The sequence below is a fragment of the Anser anser genome, assembly GCF_964211835.1.
Source record: "Anser anser genome assembly, chromosome: 6".
NCBI lineage: Eukaryota > Metazoa > Chordata > Aves > Anseriformes > Anatidae > Anser > Anser anser.
Genome location: NC_139726.1, coordinates 32,935,449 through 32,956,850, shown reverse-complemented (window position 1 = coordinate 32,956,850; position 21,402 = coordinate 32,935,449). Strand labels below are relative to the sequence as shown.

The window sequence follows — 21,402 nt, the reverse complement described above, 5'->3', positions numbered from 1 at the left end:
GAGCCCAGCTCTACACTGCTTAAAAACCCCCTTAAAAACACACGCACCCACCCCGAAACCAGCAAAACCATCTCATGGGGTGCAGAGAACTTCCTGGGAACAGGGCTCCCTTGTTTTCCCTCCTTAATACCAGCAACCGCTGCGCTTACAGAATGTGTTTGCTTTTTATTACAGGCAAAAAAAAAAAAAAAAAGCCCAGCTAGGACCGCTAGGAACAGCTTAATTAATAACAATTAGCCGCAGCACAATTGTGATTCAGGTGGCGTTTTGGAGCATGAAGGAGAAACTTGACACTTCTGCTTGTGTGCACGGACATAAGAAATTCCAGGCAAAGTTAATGGAAAGTGAGAGGCTGAGCAACGCCGAAATTCAAATGTACTGTAAAATTACTAAATGATTTCAATGTCACAGGAATGCGCCGCGCTGCTTCTGGGATTATCAGCCCTTGCCGAGTTTTAATAACATTTGGTCAAACACCTCGGCAGCACGTCGCTGGGAAACATGCACATTTCCCGAGGGAGGGGAAAATCCCTTTGTTCCTTACAAAGGGAGAGGACAGCCCGGAGGAGATGCCCCAGGGGTCCGACGCCAGCGGGTCAGGGGCCAGCCCCGCGCCCCCGAAGCTGCACGGCCTCCGCAAAGGGGAAGGACGCTTGTAGGAAATTGCAGTTGTCTGAAGCGGTCGAAACACCTGCCAGTCACGGCGGATTTCTTGGCCGCGCTCCCCGCGAGGGGGGCTGCCTCCCAGTGCCTCCGCCATAATTAGTGTCACCACAGTCAGATGCAATTTATGGCTAAATATACATGGGGAATATGAAGACAGTCCCAGCGACCGCTTTCAAATGAGAGGAGAAAGGTAGAGGCTTCAAAGTGTTCGGAGGGGAACAAGGGGAAGGAAGTTCTTGGCTGGCAAATAAATGGGGCCTTCTATTAATGAAGGGAGCTCAGCACCAAGGGTGCCCTTGCCTCAACGTGGCTGCCTTCCTCCTACTGAAAAATAAACACATCAGGACAAAATGAAGCTAAAAGAGCAAGTTTTAAAAGCAGGAAAAGAGCTGACATGGGAAGATCTATCCAGATTTGCACCTTGTTGTCAGCACACAAACCATTTGTGCAGAGCAACCCAGAGAGCTTGGTGCGTGCTGCACACCCAGGTGCGATGCTGGGCCAGGAGGACCCGGTTTGGGAGGCAGTTGTGGTACAGGTGTGATGCCACTAGAAAACCAAGTGCTTCGGGCTCCTTGCCAAGAGCAAAACTGTCATTTTCTAAAATAGGCAGACCTAGAAAGGGGGGGGCTAAAACTGGAGATGAAGGCAGGAGGCCCCCGTCACAGCAGAGCATCACCCCCCAGGAGAAGCTGCCGTGTTCACTACCATACGCTTCCCTCATATTTAAAAAATCTAAGCCATATTGTTGGAAAACTGTCTCTCGAAGTATGAAAACTGTTCCAGGGTTTCTGGCAGAGCCTGCAGACAGATGGGCCAAAAATACACTCGTAGCAGTGCGAACACATCCCGCTCATCCTTAGCATTGCTGCCCCGAGGGCACACAGCCAGTCTGTGCGCCACTGCTACCTGACGCCCAGAGCTGAGGAGATGGAGACCACCATGTCCCGAAATTACCGCCTTGTCCCTGCACCTGATTGAGTCACAGAATCACAGAATCATTATGGTTGGAAAAGCCCTCCAAGATCATCTGGTCCAACCATCCCTCTACCACCAATGTCACCCACTAAACCATGTCCCTAAGCACCACGTCCAACCTTTCCTTGAACACCCCAAGGGACGGTGACTCCACCACCTCCCTGGGCAACCCGTCCCAATGCCTGTCTGCTCTTTCTGAGAAGAAATGTCTCCTCATTTCCAACCTGAAACTCCCCTGGCACAAATAATCTCTGCCCATCTGAGACCAAAAGAGCACCAATCCCATCATCTGTGTAGTGGTAGTGGGCTAAACTGGGAGCTACTCCCAACACCAGAAACTCAGATACCCCTTGTCACTTGCAGTGAGAGCGCGGCCCCCAGTATTTAATTCCTGTGGGTTATCTGCAAGACCCCTCCCTCGGCCATGACAAATTCCCATTAAACTGAAGTTTGACATGAGAGGTCATCAAGAGAGCTGCTTGGGGCATTGGCCCCTTTCCCACTGCTCGTGTTGGACAAGAAATACAGCATTTGAAAAACAGCTTTGGACCCCACTGCATTACCTACATCAGTCTGAAAGGTTTGTGGCTCTCCAGACCCAAGGAAGAGTGAAACAAAAATATCCCTTACAGATCATCTGGACGTAGAGAACCCAAGAAAACCTCTCAGGCACTCCTCCAACTCGACATACTACTTGCACATCGCCCGACATTTATGCAGGTGGTATTCCTCCTTAAGAAAAGCATCGCTTTCAGCTTAGCTGCCTTGCTTGTCCTCAAAGGACAAGGAAAGGAAAGGTCGGGCCTGAACCTGAAACTAATTGCCCCTACGGTCTCAGATCTTAATGAAACAGATCAAGTTCAAAATCAGGTTTAATGCTTGCTCAGCTTTAGCCTGATGTGCTTCTTCCCAACAGAGATTACAACTGTTTGTTGTTTAAAATACGGTGCCCCTAATCCTCCTGATAGGTTGCAGAAATCATCCAATATAGACACCGTGCTCTGCAAATTTGCCATCTGGGAACTACAGACGCTTACGGAAATGACTAATTCTCTACTGCCCTTGTCTCTAGATGAAGGGAGGCAAATTTCTCCCACGGTGCCTGGAGACAGTTTGAGGCACCACCTAGGAATTAAGGACCCCATAAGCCCACCTAAGACTGGCACCCCAGCCTGGGGGCAGACTCAATGTGCCCGACTCACCTGGGAGTGGGTTTTCATCCCATCCTCAAAAGCAGAAGACACTTTCCAAGTCCTACAGGGACGTACTGAGCTGAATTCTTCCTCCTGCTCTTCCTTCTGCTGAAGCTGGCAGTACATGATTAATATCGCATCAAATTTGTCTTTTTATAATATCCCACCGATCTTTCTTTTTGTAATGTTCGCTTTCCATCAGGTGACAGTTTTAGTGATTCCTCCTTTATTTGCATGTCCCCTTGAAGAAGCTTCATTTCTCCTTCTAATCAAGTCATTAATTTTCACAAAAATCATTCCCACCCCGAGATGGCTGGATTCTAATTTGTCTCTGTCACACAAATGACAAGTATCACCTCATTGCCATGCTGTGATGTTCCTCCACATACCTGTATCTGAGTAGGAAAAGCACCAAGATTATTTTTCCTCAGACGTAACTGCTTTTCTCTGTGGCAGTTTGATTCTATCATGATCCTTCCTTTGGGTACTTTGTAGTAATATTATACAGCTGCTTGCTTTTTATTTCAAAGCAGATCTTGTTCATGACTTTTTTTTTTTCCCTAATGGGAGAAGCAGAAGTGATGGTGGAAAAATTACTTCTCCTTTTTATCTTCTCTGCATCCTGTTTACAAACACGGCTGCCTACCTGGGATGTCACTGCATGGCCTCTGCTGTCAGCATGATGCAGCTCTCCCACACCTCTTCCCCTTCCACAGCACTGGTGGCACACGGGTTTTCACGTCCTTTACTAGTTTCACATATGGCACTAAAAAAAGCTGGATTCATAGAACCAGGAAATACCCCAAGTTGGTGGGACCCTCAGGGATCATCAGTTCCCCCAAGGAGCAGGGCTGAGCCCCAGCCTGATCCCCACCGGAGTGGGAAGATGCCTTACCCCCATGGACAGGTTGTGACAGCAGCTGCCAAGCAGGGACTCGTGCACGTCCCTGCCCCAGTGCCTGCTCCTCAACCAGGCTCAGCAGCTGTGGACAAAGGGAGCAAAGCCCATCGAGGATCTGCATACAGGGGGAATACTGTCACTACCAAACCAGGAGAATGACTAACCCCACCTCCCCTTTACTACAACACGTAGACACCTCAATCACAAACATGTAAGAAACACGGGGCTGAGAAACCAAAGTCACCAAACTCCTTTGCCAGTGTCCCATCCCTGTTCTCTTTTTGTCCATGGAAACTTCCTTCTGATAAACTCCCTCCGCCAGTGCCAAGCCTGCCTATGGATGGGAACTTTTCCAGGGGAAAATCTTGCTTCGTGACTCAAAGCGTATCTGTGATTTTCTTCTGCTATTTACTAAGGCACTAACTCAATGTTAACATCGAAAAAACCCTGGCCTCTCAGAGATTTGAAGGGCACTGATCGAATTCTCTCTCATCCAGCTCTTCTCCTTGCGTAAGCGAGCCTCAGAACCACCCCCAAAATCACATTTGGAAAAAGGCTGGGGCTGCAACTCCTGCACCAGCTACTCCCGGCCAGCAGGATATTAGATATCAACAAATTCCAATCCAATACCATTGAATAAATCAAATCTCTCTCTTAAAGAAAGCTTACTCGTGCCTCATTAAAGCTGCAGCGTGGTGTACGCACCCTTGAGGACTGCCCTGCCTTTTTGATGTCCTCTCAGCTGTTTTGCTTACCGTAGTGCCTCGCACTGAGCACCACCAGAAGCGATGGGAAAAGAAAACTGGAATTATTCACAGAGGATCTGAAGACCTTGCAAGTTTCTTTTACTGGCAACTCAGCAGATAATTTCCACCAGTGGGGCTGGACTGCCTGGTTATACATTCACGTGCTGCCCAGGGTTCGTGCCCTTGCTATGCATTACCAGCAAGCGCAGCACTCCAGGGAGAGGGTTACCTCCCAGTGCAACCACCCAGTCCTCGCCCTCAAGGTTTCTCAAGACAATGCCTCTCCTTCCTCTCCTACCTCCTCCCTGATCTCCTTTCCTTCTGCCCTCCAGTGAGGCCCAAGCATTGGGTCCATCCAAATCCTCTGCAGCTGTAATCCGCGAGGCTGCCCTGCTTATTCACACCCCTACGAACACCCCACGTCTCCTCTCATCAAGCCAAATCTGCTAGAGTGAAGAAAGAAATCTGTCAAGCAACAGCAACAACCCAAGGCACCCGAATTATGCAGCGCTGTTGGGTTGGAGAACTCCTGCAGCAGCCCCACTCCTTAGGATGCAAATTCAAACACCCGTCGGTGCTCATTGTGCAGGCAGGAGCAAGCTCCGAGGCACCAATTCCGCAAATTACAGAAGTATATATTCAATTGTAAGTGTTCAAGACTGGGCTAATGGAGGGGTGAACTGTGACTGAAAGGATTGATTTTGTGCAATAAAAAAAATTTTGTGCTCCTTCCCTCTCCTTCTTTTACAGGCTGTTATTACTTAGTGGGCAAACACCAGTCAAATTTTGCCAACATCGTAATTGCACAAATCAATGGGATTTTCAACCATAAAATGGGAAAGCAGAGGAGAGTTGCTTAACGTGTTTCATCATTAAAGAAACCAGAGATCAAACAAACTGTTGCACTATCTCAAATCCTAACTTCATTAAAGAAATTATTATTTTTTAAAAATCAGAATTAAACTGACAGCAATGGTTGTGTTTTGTATTTCTACTGGGAAATGCTCAGAATGTATTTCATGTCTGGTCTGAGCTGCAATGTAATAGAGGTAAAGCAGGTGGGCAGGGGGAAAGCGTGTACTTTTTAATATTCCTGAAATAAGACAGGTGGCCACTTGCAGAACAGCAGAAAAAAATGATTTCTAGATCCGGAGATAACTGCGTTATTTGAAAAGGTTCAGTCAGTCTTGAAAAGAAATGTATGAACTTCAGGAAATCTCTTTTTCCCAGCTGGGAGAAATTGCTATAATTCTTATAAAGTCTTATAAGAAATAATGCGAAACAACACTGAGCAACAGTACCCGGCAAAAATTCAGATTCATTTTGTATGATGGATTTATCTTGTTGGTCCCCAGACTAAAAACTTTTCATCAGCTCTAATTTACTCAGCCTGACTGCTGGTTTTATAGACATGCAGCAAACTCGATACAGATGAATCACCTTGCAAAGAGCAGACCTGGAGCACAGGCAGAATAAGTCTTTGTACTGGTGTAAAAGCAAGAAGAGAAGTTTCCATGTTTTGCAGGCCATTGCATTTAATCCAAAGAAAATTTAACTGAAATTCAGACATTTTTGCTGTCTTCTCCACCCGATCATTGTTACTAGCTATATCACTTAATTCTACAATAGTATGCAGCTTAGGGGAAATCATCTCTGATAACACATTTATCACTTTAGGTGTATTTTGGATGTACCAGTATCTACTGATGGTATTTTGCCTTCAGGGCACCTGACTACAGATTACTGTTCCCTTACCTGTGTGCAAATACAGGAGCGCTGTCTCAGCAGGGATGTGTTTCACAAAAAAATCAACAGCAGCATCTCACCTGGGACCAAATTTTGTGCTGAATTCAAGCCCTCTCCCTGGATGGTTCAAACTTGTCTCCTGAGTGCTGAAATCAACCTCTGCTCCTGGGACGACCCTGGCAAAACCCCACATTCAAATGCTCTGACTTCAAGAAATCTCCAAAATACTAGAGGAAGGAGAAAGCTAATGCCAAGGGGAGAATGACAGGTCCCAAACCATCCCCCCAGAAAAGAATTCAGGGGACAGACTTGGGATTCTCGATACCAAGCCATCAAAGATGTGGGGTGTTTACGCAGGAGGAAAATAAAACAACCCGTGGAGAAATAACCCGATAAGAAAGCAAGCAGGATGGCAAGGTGGCTTTAAGGTTGGCAAAGAGCAAGCTGGCACCGTATCTGAAATGAAGGCATTTTAGTTACTGTTTTTGAAGCCTTTTATTCAGTGACCCGGCAATCAGTGATAACAACAGGGTTTCTTTTCTTATTTTAAACAACATCAACTAAATTAACCTCCCTGTAAGAATTCACACCTCATTTTAAAACTTGAAGCCTTTCTGTGTGTACTTAAGGAGCAGTCAGGCATTTAATCACTGTCTGGATTTCAAGTAGTGCAAAAAAGCTGTGTCCCATTGATTGAAGCGTGGTGTATCTGAAAATACGTTTGATGGAAAGCAAGAGAAAGCATAGAATTTAGGTCCTATAATACCTGCCTCACAGTGTCAGATCTTAATGAGTTATACAGATAAAAGCATTTTGCAAATGTGATAGAAAATCTCAATGAAAGGAAGGAGATCTTTGAGAGAATTTGAGTCAACTGCTTCCCAAAATTAAAAAAAAAAAAAAAAGCTGAAAAACATTAAGTCTTATTCACTTTGGGGAGGGTACAGAATTGAGGAAATACCTGAAAATGTTCTATTTGCTGAAATTAGTGAAAAGAAAGAAAAACATATAACTACAAATTAAAAAAATAAGAGTCCCTGATTGAAATATACAGAATCTTGTGTTCATGTCAGCAAGAAATTTCTTAGGGATTAAGGTTACATTTTGTTCGGGATTATGTGAACTCACTGCTGTATATCATCTGCACAGCACTGTCACTATCACCACATAAGTAGCATCCCTACTATCCTATTTTAACTTCAGGTTGTTTGGCGAGTGGATGGAATATGCAGTTTTTCCTCCACTGAGGATAATAACAGGAAAAATAGAAAATTTTCATCTTTGCCTATGCCTGCAATTTGTTTTGTTGTTGCTGTTTGCTTGCTTTCGAGCTGCCACAGAACCGATGCTCCCTCGGATTAAGTTGCGAGCCCTTTGTAGTTGGTAGTGATTGATTTCAACTCCACCACCTCCGAGATCCCCACGCCCAAAAGCAGCCACTTACGTTTTCATCTCGTCCTCAGCTGAAGTTGTCTGGGGGAGAGAGAAGGACAGGGCTGTATACAGATTGATCAGCCCGGCGGTGGCATTTGAAGCTTCAAGCTGTGCCTTATCACCAGGCGCAGCAGGGAGGATGCAGCAGCAGAGGCTTTGCAGACATCAGCAGGGGCTACCTGTTCGGCTAGTGAGTTTTCAAGGGGTTTTAAATGCCTTTTGAGCACTGCTCATTAGCAGAACGGGTATCCTTGACTGCAGCCCCTCTGGAGGCAAATAAAACCAACATCTCAAAGAGAGATGTAACAGCACCTGCCAACGTCCACCTGCTTAGGAGGGGACGTGATAAGGAAAAATCAGAATTGAGACTCCTTTAGGCATCAGCCAGGGCTACTGAAATGAGCTGGGGACACCGATGATGCTAGTATGATTTTCTTATACATATTGCTTTAGAGGAGGACTGGGACCAAATAAGCTCAAATAAGGTTTTTCAAGAGTTGCTCCCAAACTGAAAACATGCATTCTTTTCTGTGCTTGCAAATGAGGGAGAAAAGTTCTTTTCCATCTATAATTCAGTGCTTGTGCCAGCACACTGAGGTCGCTAGGAACAGAGCAGTGCTTAGAGCCAACCCTGTTCGAGTGTTTTGTGGAATTGGGTCAAACACCTCTGACCACAAGTCGCTCAGAGATGAACTTCCCTTATCAGATGCTACTGAGAGGCTTAAGGGAGAAAGAGAGAACAACGCAAGCACGGAGAGGGTAAAAGCCTTGCTTCGGACTAATTCCTAGCAAATCACAGCTCCCACTGCCTGTCCCGTAACTTCAGTAAGCACGAGGCCATTTAGCTGGACCGTGTCCATATGGAACTGCTGGAATCAGGTTTACAACAAGCATTTTGAGTGAACTGCACATCTTCTAAGCCTGACACTTTAAAACAAGCTGCTCCGGTGCTGTTTACAGTCAGCAGCAATAATTCTATAGCCTCCAAGTCAGAGCACTGAGGAAATAATATCTCGCTCATCACTGTATCAAGGACAGAAGTCAATTTGTGCTGGAACAGCATGTATTTCCATTTTGTGACCGCAACAAAGGTGAGTACCCTTGAACCGGTGCAAGGAAAGCCTTTCCATTTTGAAATTCAGATTCAGACAAAAACTAAAGCACAAGATTGCTGTATCTTCTGAACGATCCTGAAGTTCAAGCACACTTTCTACAAGAGCATGAACATCTCAGCCTGTGGATCCTTAAGCTGCTAACTTGGTGAAATAATGGAGAGGGAGGCACTCAGCACTAAGGTTAAATAGGCTACTTGGGTGGACATGGAAGCACACAGAGCACGGCAAGACAAGCAAAACCAGGACATTTTGCAGCACAATAAGTCTCAGGAGATTTTTCATCACAGAATCAGAAGAGTGGGTCTAGAAGGGGACCCGGGAGGTCACTATGCACAGCTACATAATCCCCCCCCATTATGACTTGAAATGATCTGTGTACTCATACGTACTTCTGAAGATCATGATGGCTGCTGGATACATCTTGCTATAAGGCCATGTGAGTACCTGAGGCCACTGACTGCACTGTTAAATGAACCTAAGTGCCCATGCCTCTCTGTTACAACCCTGCCGACTTCTGCTGGCCATCCCATTTGCCCCTATTTACTTGTTGTTGCCCTAACTGCTATTCTGCAGGTTGCTGAGGACCTGGAGCACCACTATTTGTTTGCATAGCACCTGTAACACCTATTCCCTCGATCAGCTCTGTAATGCATCATAGTACGTTGCAGTGAAAGCACTGGCAACCAAACCATTTCTTTTCTCCCTTCTGTAAGCACAAAGAAGGACATGTTACCTGTTCATCCCCACCCCACCTCCACAGCTTTTCTGCAGCTACCTTCTTACCAGCAGACACAGTGAGAAAATCTTCTCCTGCTTCTCTGACCCCTGGCTTTTGTGCAGGTGACTCACTCCTGCCCGCCAGACAGCAGCTGAGGACAAAAGGTGCCACAGGTTTTGTTCTGATGTGCACGATAACACTCCCCACCTCTTTGCATCAATCCACACATTTTAAAACCTTAAGAGTTAATCCCAGTTAAGTAACATTTGGGTGAAGGTAGGGATCACCAACGGCATCATCATAGCTTCATTCGCCTCCAAGTGCAGCCTGGTGTAACTCCACCATAGTGAATACCTGAAATTACTTTGTGCCAGGAAGGGATTTTTCCTGGCTGGAGCCTTTTTGGGCAGTCAGAGTCACGGGGAACCTGACATTTGCTGGTATTTACCCAAACCACCTCTATTTATCAGTCACCAAACTAGAGGAAAACAAACACACAACAGAAATTAGCAACAGGCTACATTCAAGCAAATAACTCAAAGATGAAAGATGCAAAAGCTGGGAGAGCCTCAGGAAACTCCCTGTCCGCTGCCAGGGGGAACAAAACCTGCAGCCTGCGGGACATAAGCAAGTGCAGGGGTGAAGGCTGTGCTTGGATGGATACAAACATGCATGGCCATGCCTTCCCACGTGCCTAGCAGCAGCCAGAGAGGGGGAACAGCATGGCCAAGAGCGCAGAGCAGTGTCTGAAGTCCTTCCCAGGTACCCAGGGAGATAAAAGACGACAGCTACAAAGCACGCAGCCTGAACGGTGAAGGTTAAATATGGGCTCCCACTGCCATTATTTATCCCCTGAAACAGCTGGGAAACTTCCGAAGTAGTTAATATATCACAGGAGCGGAGGAAGCGAGACCGACTGTATAAACACACCTCGGGGCCTGCTACTGTTCCCATTAACTGCCTGTCTCTGTAAAGGTCTGCTATTAGACAGCCTCCTGCTGCCACCGCTCTGATTGAACGCTGCAGGTAGGGCAGGGAATCAGAGTGAAGCGCGGCTCTAAAGATGACTCACAGGAGGTTTTTCGGGGAAACAATATTTATGTGGCAGTTTTGGGAAGGGCTGAGCAAAGCTGCGGCCACTCACATGTTCAAACCCCTTGTTCTCCATCCATGCCCCTGCAAAGCTGCCTCTGTCACATCGGCACATGGAGGGGATGCAGTTGTGCATTAAACAGTAGAAAAACTGCTAGAAGCCGATAGCTGAAATACCTTTTCTTGGCGTTACCATCAGACTGCCCACCAATGCAAGGCAGGTGAAGCCGCAGAGCAGACCTCACCTTGCAAAAGCTGAGGGGTAACACTCCTGGCATGCTGGTGCTGTGAACTCAGACACGGAATCGAGTTAAGGTAAACCAGCAAGTTTTGCCTCCCCTTGGGACAAAGCCTGGTGGGATTATTGAAAACCCTGTTTTATCTCATACCATACCATCTAGTGTCAGCAAAAGTGCCCATCCCAATCTCACATCTTGCTTGCTTGCCTTCTTTTTGTGTGGCGAGTACCATAATCTTTCTGTTGAGTTGCTTGAGGACAAGTTCATCAACTCACTTGACCACAGGTCCCAACAGAGACAAAATACATGGTGGCGTGGCGACACATAAGAGACATAAAAGCAAGTCAGAAGAGCTCTGGAGATGCCGGAGCTGTACATCTGTCCAGCCCTTTGCTCTGGGGCAGCTCCCAAACAGCACAAACTGCTCAGCCTTATGCCGATAGGTCTGCATCCACGCCGGTTCTCCTGAGGGCGTATCAGCTACTTGACCTGCCCAAAAGAAATGCCTGAAGCAATTCAAGGTAAAGGGAAAATATTATGGCAAAGCTTAAAGCACCCGAACTGAGCAGAAACCTTCCTGCAACCTTTACTCTAGAAGTCACTGCTACTGTTGTTTTTGAGAACAAAAGGCAATGCAAATGGTAATACAACACATCACAACGTGGGTACGCCAGACAGATGCCTTTGAAATGAAGGAATGGTGATAATTACTGTGTATAAGCAAAAAATTTGGTTTTACTGTTCAGAAATCTTCTTCCCTTTTATATGAGGGAATGTAGCATCTGCTGCTAATATAATGCACCAATAATTGAGCCATATAGCGTATACTCACGGGAACCATCAGGCTGTTTTATTTATTCTTGGCCAACTGCGTAGATAAACAGATTTCACCGAAAGCGGTGCATACGGAATCCCATCTTCATGGTGAGCCTATATATGTCTGCAGGGAGGTAAGTACTGAAATGCAACAGTCTCCATTGTGAATGCTAATGGCACAAGCAGAAAATGAGGTGGTACCATCAAGTTTAACCTTGAATCTTCTCTCTGTACAGAGGACCGGCATCCTGGCTGTCCCAGTGCCTGTGAAGGGAAGGGTTTTAAGGCTCCTTAGGAGCCCAAGCTTCCCAAGTCAAAACTCAAGCTGTGAAGTCCAAAAGAAACATAGGCTCTTGCTTGAAATGCTACCAAAGGGGGCTAGATTCAAGTTAAATAAGCAACGAGTGAATACAAGTCCCATTCCCTGCCACTGCTTCCTGCGTAGACAACGTATTCAGATACTGCTTAATCCATACTAGAGAGAGCTCAAAAAGATGAAAAAGGTATTAAAATAAATACACACATACAAATAAATGCAAGTTCATAGGAAGTGGCAGGTGGTTGGCGACACAGATGACTAGCTAGTGGTCATAGCCATGAATTTATCTTGCATACAGGTGTTCCATTTCATATTTGATGGCCAGCCAAAAGGTGGACATATTTTGGGGGGATCCCTGACAGTTGTAGCACAGGGACACCAGGAGGCAGAGCTGCCCGCATCACCTGGCACTAACTGCAGTAACCCTACCTTGTTGCAGGCTTCAGCCAGACCTCTCTTCACTCTTGTGCAATGTGATTAAAAACAAATCAGTTAGGTAATCTTTCAGACAATAACCCTAACCCAGTATTTGCTTTCTCCTCTTCCTGTTGAGCTAAATGCTGCTGTCTTCACCTGATGTGACTAGCTTTTTGTTTACTATCCACAACAGCCTCCCTGCTCACAGTGGCTGTTACAGGGAAACCCTTTGTTTTCTCACCCATTCCAACACAAGGCGCCAGATGTTTTACAGAAAGGTCCTGCCACAGACAGGATTTGGCTCCAATTGTGAAATTTGCTCTGTATAATGGATTTTTGATCTGTCAGGCTGAATATACCTGCAGCAGCAGTACCTCAAGGAACCGCTTCCATTAACACGGCAAAGAATATAAGGTAAAGAGTTTACCGGGTGAATCCCCTCGTGGGTGCTTCAAAAACTAGTTCGAGCTACCCAATTTAGAGATGATGCATTGGTTTCCTCCAGCCTCACCTAAGAGCCAAGAAGCTCCCCTTGCTCCCCGGCTGATGAGCTCCCGGTGCCAGCAAGGGAACAGAAAGTGGAGAAAATGGCGCGGCCACTGCCATCGCTCACCGCCACCGGCCTCAGCTCCTCTGCCCGCTGCCGCCTCGGCTCCATCCCTCCACCGGCAGGTCTTATCTGATTTACTGATCTATTACCCATTTATATTAGGAGCTTCTTCAGGACAAAATTGAAGCCTGCGTCTCCGTGAAAGGCTATAAAGAAACCCACACACATTCAAGAATCATTACAGGGTGATATTTTACTCTGTTAGACCATTAAACAACAGATGAAATACTAGGCTACTGAAATCACAGCAGCAGGGTGATTTCCAAGACACAGCCCTTAACAGGCCATGTTTCTTTTATTCTCAGGATTCTCAGCAACTGTATTTTTTTTATGTATTTCAGAAGCCATCATCTGCAGAAAAGATTTTATCTTATCGCCTTGCAATGGCAAATCTATTTTCAGTAAAGAATGGGTGTTCAGAGGCTACCAGTATCACTACTGCTTGCAAATAGTGGCACTACAATGGTAATTCCTCTCTGAGCGGAAGGATGAATTACATTTAGATTAACAACTGAGGCTCCAAAGAACTTTAAAGTGCATTTCCTGGGCGTTAGTTAAACTCGCTTTGTGGCTTGGATCTGTTCCCCGTTCCCTGGAACTGTGCATCAAGGTCTGTCTGTGCCAAGGAAACGCTTCACACGGCTTTTGCGCTAAAGCAAAAATCACATAACGCAGCCTAATTGTTTCACAGAAGCATTCTTAGGATGATGCATGGTTTTCTTCCCAAGTCCCTTGAAAATAGCTCAAGATAAATTGCCCTGCTCTCACCAACACGAGGCAGGCAGCCCCCCGCCGAGCAGCACCCGTCTCGCTGCCGCCGAGCCCCTGCATCCACTGGGCGCTGCGCCCATCTGCTGGTGGCAGCCACGGCATGGGGACACTCAGGGCAGCTTGGGAGGACCTACAGAGGACACCGAATTTGTGCAGCTTGTAAAAAGAAGGCAAAAAAGCCATTTTGGCTGCAAGCAGCCCCAGGTCCCAAAGTTGAAACTGCATCTCCTGCAGTCCCCGGTAAACACTGAGCCTCCAAGAAGCTGTGAAGCTCTGCCATGTCCATAAATCACTTTAACCAAGCTGGCTTGGAAATCAGGAAAGTTTCCTGTTGAGGGTAGGACTGGTTACATTCACAGTCAATCCAACTCATAAATACATCATGTTCTCCATCCAATTCCTTCCTGAGGTCCTGATGCTTTAGAGAAGCTTTTATATGCTGGTTTTACATCCAAACAAAAGCAGTACCTTCCAGGAATCCTTAAATACCTACAGCAAGGATTTATTCAGAGAAGTTTTTACACAACTAACCTTCCTGCATTTCCTCTCTCCCTGCCTCCTGCAAACTTTTGTCTCTACTCAGATGTGTTACAGCAGTTATGTTTCGTGACTGACAATTATCTCATAATGAAAAACAAGTCACAATTAATAAAGCTCAAAACTAATACCTGCTAAACTCGTTTAATGATTTAATGAAGTAGGAGAGAGCCTTATGAAAAGATTTTAAAAGCAAGGGACTCAATTTCCAATTAGAGCTAACACTCATTTGAGAGCCTGCAGGCTCCCAAGGTAAGAGATGAGGAAGAAAGGGAGGAAAAAAATATTTGTTTGTTTGTTTTCAGTTGTTTTTCTCCGTGTACTTCCGAAAGGGAAGACTGACTTCTGAGTGTCTCTCTGTGAACTGGCGTCTCCAGGTGGGACAGTGTGGTCCACTGGTTTTAAGAGCTCAACACACACACACAGAGCACATTGCCATGGTTAGAAACACTCCTGGCTTTTCCTGTGGGTACTTGTGGTATCCAAAACGTGGACACGTGAACTGATCCCTCACCATAAGCACGTCCAGCCTGCCCTCGTGCCCTGCCAGGCTGTTGTAACCTTGGCGTGAGGTGACACGGCGAGAAGACACCCGCTCCGCAGGGGCAGGAAACACGGCACCAGGAAGTTTAAGCAAATTACTAGACGGCACGTAACTCCAAAGACAATGCAAGTTCAATTTACGGTGGTAGATTTGATTCCTGAATGCTGATACACCTTTAAACATTTCTGCACTCAACCAGCTCCGCTAATAAGTCTAAAACTAATTTAATGTTGTGCTGTTCATTAATCACTATTATGGAAGGGAAACACAGAAAGCAGGAGGGAAGGGCACACCCTACAGAGGATTTTTCACAATGGTAGTCTTCTAACACTATGGCTTAAGCACCCAAAAAAAACCACTCTCATTTCAGAAAAAAAAAAAAAAGCAGAACTGAAGGAAAACAGCAAACAGTGGCATCAAATTATCCAGATTTTACAGAAATGACATCAGCCCCCGGTTTGGTTTATAAGGTCTTGGGAAAAAAAAAAAAAAAAAAAACCAGCAGCTTTGATGGGCTTTGCCAGAAGCTGACAGCTAGCAAGTGGAGGGGAGCCCAAAAACGATGGATGTGGGTGAGTCAGACCCAGCTCTGTACCATGGCTTCAATACATAATGGACACTTTTATTCTTTTAAAACCATTACACCTACAAGTGTACCCTATCTGGGATATATCCCATTCTCCATCTGCAATGGTAACCCTCATATTTATCTACTTATTTTCCCATAAAAAGCTAGCGACTATTTTTGATGATTAGTTTAAGGTCTCACTTCTGGACCTGTCGGGTGTCACCTCTCTGATGTCTTCAGCTATAACAGGAGTGATGGTTTCTAGCTGAGCATCACAAAGTTTCACAACCCTACAAGTTCTAACCAGTTAAGTGACTAAATCCCTCTTATCTGCCATGAAACTCTCAACTGCTGGTAGTTTTTTGGGTGAGAAATCCCACCATTAATGCCCGGGAACTAAGTCCAAGAAGCCTTAGTCCCAAGACCAAGTCCAAGAAGATCAACAGAGGATCTGCAGGATTTTTACAAAGGGAAAAATAACAACCAGAGATAAATTTGCAAAGATTGAATCAAATCTCACCTTCCATTCCTAACACGCTCACAAAGTTCCCCTTGTTTGCTGCCTTGTGCTCCTGCCAGGCAGGATCTGCAGGGCTGTTCCCACCTGTGCTGGGACCTCGCCAGCAGGGAGCCGCTCTCTGAAGTGCTTAACAGGGACAGGAGTGACAGAGGGGCAAACTGCACTCAGCCTGCCGGGTTGTTGAGAGCTGTGGCTCCTCTCCCTTCCCTTTTCAGCAGTGATGCTCTATTTTCTACTTCTTACCTCCTGTGACCACCGAGTCCCCTCCCATAGAGGCAGCCACCAGCAACATCCAACTCCCCACGGCGCAGGTCCCAGCTGGGAGCATGCTCTTCACCAGCCTGATGTTCAGATGAGCTCCCTGCCATTCAGGCTATTATATTTATTATCCGGCTCTGTTATATATCTCAAAAAATGAAAAATCATTTGACACTCCTTCATTCTGAGGCTGCTAAAGGTCACCCTGCCTTGCGGGCTGAGAAAATCCTGGAAAGCGCAACAGAAATGGCACATGCAGTACTCCCTGTCCACTCTTGCCCACCTTCTCCCTTAAAAAAAATACGTTTGAAAAGTTCACAACTCTTCTCCATGACAAATGCTAGGGCTCCAAGCCCTGAAAGAGAGTAGACGAGCCGCCTGTGCTCCTGCAGTTATTACAAAGCCCGGGGAACCACAGTGCTCCTTACGGACCTGACGGTACACGCAGGTGATTGAGCCGAGCTGTAAATTGCTGGAAACTCCATTTACTCGGATGGCTCACGTCTGGCTCAACAATGATTCAGGCTGCCTCCCGTCTTGCCAAGTGACATAGGATTTTATTTTTACTGGACCTACAGGAGCTTCATAGACTTAAAAATAGAATATGCTTCCATGCTTTTAGCCAGTGCCACATATATGCAGATCCTGTATATGTGTACCCCCACGGCAAAGCCCACCTGCTCCCTACCACGCACAAACCAAGCTGTGAAACCAGACTTGCTTTGCTCGTTCTTTACTCTCGTCACCCTTTCCCCAAACTTTTTCACTGCTAGTTCTGTTAACTTCAGTTGCCGCCAGGAGGGATGACGTGACTTCAGACCTGTGCAACATGATGCTGCCAGACTCACTTTTCCACCAATTTTCATCCGAGTAATAAAGGAAAAAAAAAAGGAAAAAAAAGCATTTGACATCATGTGTGGTTCTCCCCTTGAATTAAGGGCTTCAAGAAATCAGGTGAGTTACAGACATGAATGTTTGCTAACTAAAATACAAACTTACCAGCCCAAGGCTCTCACAATGGTTGGCAACAGAAGTCAGAGCTGCCAAAACAGCAGGTGTAACCTTTTCCAGTTTGGGGGCTCCAGAAACTCCACAGTGAAGGTTTGCAGTCACAGACAGGGTTTGCCTGTTAACAGGAAAGCTCTTTTCTTACTTGTATTTTATGCCCCACCTTGGAAATAACACATGGGCCACTATGAAGACAGGCCACAATTTGAAAATCTTGTCGTAGACGGATCCTCAACTGTTTACAGGGCTACTGTCCTGTATGTACTGTATGTCATACGTACAACCTTTATATCAAGTGCTTATTTTACAGCATACAACCCTAAATTTCCATTCTTCTCTCTGAAGCCAGATGTTCTCCAAAAGAAAAGAACTACAAGCAAATTCAAAATCTGTTACCCAAAACTTCCCTGAACTTTCTCATCTGACAGAAGCTCAGCTCCGAGTACTACACTGGATGGTGGCAACGTCAGATGCCTTGGATCCCTCCAGCTCAAGGGGAGAAATTATCTCCCCCTCCTCAGTCTGCAACAAGTAAGACTCCGGGAAGTCTTTATATGGTTCAATCACGTCCTTACTCTATACCTAAGAGAACAGAACCACAAAACCATGTATTACCAAAGGTAAGGCAGAGTCAGAAGGAAAGCGCAGTGCAGATCCCTGCTGCAGCCAGGAGCACCTTGCAATAGTTTTGCCAGTGAAGAAGGGCAGGCACGTTCAGCAGGTGAGGGCTTGGAAGGTTCTTCAGCCTGGCTGGCACTGAATGCAGCAAGACAGCACCACAAACCTCATGTGCAATAGATTAATGTTCCTAATGGCCTTCCACTGTGCTCCTAGCTGCTCGGACAGGGGACCACCATGATTCTACACTCCTCTGCCACGTAATAAAGGTGAACTTTATGCAGTGCTTCACTTCGGAGCTTCACTGAATTGCTGACCCAGGACGGATTTAAGCACCGAGATGTTGTTGCTTAACCAAAGTCTGTGTGGGACTGGAATTATTAGAGAAACAATTAGGTGGTGCCCCAAGTCTCCAAATGAAAAGCACTGCCTGAGTCTCCTGCCTTCTCTTCCAAGGCTGTCTGAGGAGCAACAAGAAATATTTTAAGAAGTTATTTTCCTTCCCTTTTTATTAAAATGTTCTCTCCCCTCTACCCTCAAATCAAATTTAAATACACAACAATAAAACATGCATTAGTCTTCCTGTCAAAAACTGCAATCACATCTCAGGTAAAGAATAGAGACTCAGCCCCAAGGCTGTAGTTAGCAAGGTTTCATTTGACTATTATGTTCTTCGGGAAAACAGAAAGAAATCCATCTATGCTGACACAATCGAGATTGCAATAGCCAAAACAACACAGCTGTTCTTAGAATATTTCAGATAATGCTCTGCCATTGATGATGATATTAGGACTGCCTGTCTCTTCCAGTGCTTTGCTACAACGATCAGCACGCCAACAGAAATGTTCGCCACCCCTCCAGTTGGTGAGGAGCTTCTAAAGATGTCAGTTTGATTATTCCCTCTCTGTGACACTGTATTTTTGCATCGCAGGCACTAGAAACAGAGGCTACTCGAGATAAATGAAGAATTTAGCTATCCAAATGTAACTAAAAAGGAGGGCAAACTTGGACTCCATACACTGACCTCTCGATACAGTAAAGTATGTCAGCACATGCTTACATAGAAGTATGTGAGTGATTTCTGCAGCTTCCAAGTGACTTTAAAATAGTGTCTTTAAATCAGGCCACACATTTAGGACCAGATCTGCAGACACACCAAGTATTACATCACCAAAAAACATAGCTCTACATCTCAGGTGAAGCATTAGAGTAGAGGATGGATGCAAAAAGTATTGGTTCACACACCTGTGTTCAGATGTCATTATGAAAACATTATCTATTAAAAGTGTTTTTTTTTTGTTTGTTTAAAAAAAACCTAAATCTGCATGTATTTTAACTCAAATTACAGGTTTGAGCAAAAAGTAAACATGTCCAATTTGGGATTATTTCCCCCACCACCACCACCTCATTTGTTGTGGAAGTAAAGGTATACAACTCGAATTTCTGTTCCTCTTCTTTCTTTTAGCCAATAAGCACAAAGGCATAAATACTTTATAAGTTATAGGACTGGTTTTGTCACTTTGGTTTCTTCTGCAAAATCATGGTGAAACTGAGAAAATAAGGGACATTTTAGAACAACAAAAGGAAAAGAATATTAAGAAATAATTTATTATATTGCCTTCACTATTAAAGGAGAAGTTATAAAGCGGAAGAGTTCAAATTTAAAACAACTCTATATGAAAGTGATGCCATCAAAACTGGATCTTCAAGTGAGAGATGTCCTTGCATCAATCATTTTCAAAGACCCAAACATTCATGACATCAGTGATATTTATAAAAGGCCTATTTGATCTATGCTATCTTTCCTAGTGGCATGCAAAAGTTATTATCCGTGTCACTCTCAGGGGCTTGCTGAAGCCTGAATTTTTGTCTCGAAATAGCGTGCTGTAGTATTTAGAAATGCATCGACGGCCTGGACTGAACACGCATGACAAAGAAAAGGAGGTTTAAAGAAACAGTTGTGTAAGATGTCTCCTTTAGATGTAAACCCTCCTGGCTTGCAGTGAATGATTCTAAATTGCAACCTCAGACAGTATTTCCCTCAGCTGTACCCTACTGCACAAATGCCAATGAGTTCACTGCACACAAACCAGCAGATTACTCTGCAGTATTTAAGCGTGCCTTGAAAAACCACAGAAACCCCATAATATATTACTATGATCTATACAAAGCCTTCAGTAAAGAGGTTAATTATGGATTAAGCGGTCATGCTTGCTCGTGTATCTTTAGGCTAGTAATTCTTAAAACACAATAATACAATCGCAGAGATCTTAACAGGAGGAAGAGCAGGACTCCTCCTGCCCAGTGTTAGCCATCCAAACGTGGAACAGCTCTGCTAGTCAGTTTTGCCTAGTCTGGGAGGGCATGAGCTACCAAAAGTGAACAATTCAACTTAAAATGATGGGTTTAGTGAGGATAAAATCACCCCTAGAGGTATCCGCAGGTGAGAGAGGGAGCCAGGCATGCTGTCTTAGCTAAAGTGCATAAACAAAATTATACTTCAGCATCTTCTACACATAATTGAACTCAGCCTTCCTCATTTTTGAATACAGGTTTATGTAGATGGCAGCTTTTCCTTGAAAGGGAGTTGCCAAAAATCATCATGAGCTGTAAAGGCTGGGATTCAAAGTCCATCCTTCTGCGATACTGCAGCATCTCCCTGCACCCTATTAGTTTCATTCCCCTCCTCAGTTTACCAGGTGGTGCACAGGGAGCAGGGGGCTCAGCCTGAGCAAGGTGGCCCTGCCAGGACAGGCTGTGCCCAGGGGACAGCTTTCATGTCGTTTCCAGCTACAGACTCACCACCCCGATTTGTACAGGGAAATGAATGCTGTGCAAGTTAGGTCACTTTAATGAGTTAGCAGTAATTTGTAATTAATTTTGTACTTGCTGCAAACCATTAATTAGCATCTTTCAAACAGCACTTTCTGAGTACGGACTCGCAGCTGAACAGTGATAGCTTCCCCGTAAGCTGATTTAACACACTGCTCTGACGCGCGTTACCAGACCCGCAGCAATCCCACATCCAGAGGCCTGGATGCTGTTTCAGTAAATACACGCTCTCAGATGTGCTCAGCCCACAGACATTTACATTTCTAGTCCTGGGATGCCACAGTTTCTTTCCCGGTCAAGACAAAGTTGGCTTGCATCACCCTGACATTTTAATTTGGGATCCTACTGGCAATACCCATTAAAGTAAGTGGTGTATTCAGCACTGGCAAGCTGAGGTAGAAATAGAACTAGTTCAACATGGTTTGGATGCTGCTCTCAGAAAATCCTCCTTACCTGGAAGTAACGTGATGCTTACAAGAGAAACTTCAGTTCCAGCAGATTCTGGTCACAAAAAGACAGGAGCCCTGTGCCACCGAGGCAATTCAGACATTTCTTCACACACCTACAACTGACCACACCAATTCTCACAAGCCAAATTCATACAGCAAAATCAGTGCTGCTGTTGCCCAACACATTTTTCCTGAAAATCGTCTGTGTGCTGTGACAGAAGGTCACATGATACAGAGTTAACAGTGGAGGACTTACGTGCTGTGCTTGTCTTCTTAAATTACTCATTAATTAGGTACCAGAAAGAAA

General features: G+C 45.3%; 1 protein-coding gene across 11 annotated transcripts in view; it reads right to left on the bottom strand.

The window, feature by feature from the left end:
• ERBB4 (erb-b2 receptor tyrosine kinase 4) overlaps positions 1 to 21,402 on the bottom strand; it is a 581,012-nt gene that overhangs the window by 382,021 nt on the left and 177,589 nt on the right. Inside the window, exon 1 of one of the 11 annotated variants that reach the window (XM_083841517.1) lies at positions 7,675 to 8,811. The exons of the other annotated variants lie outside the window; for them this stretch is intronic. The gene's annotated coding sequence lies outside the window, so the exon portion shown is untranslated. Of the gene's footprint in view, positions 1 to 7,674; positions 8,812 to 21,402 lie in introns of those variants that run through there. 11 annotated transcript variants of the gene reach the window in all.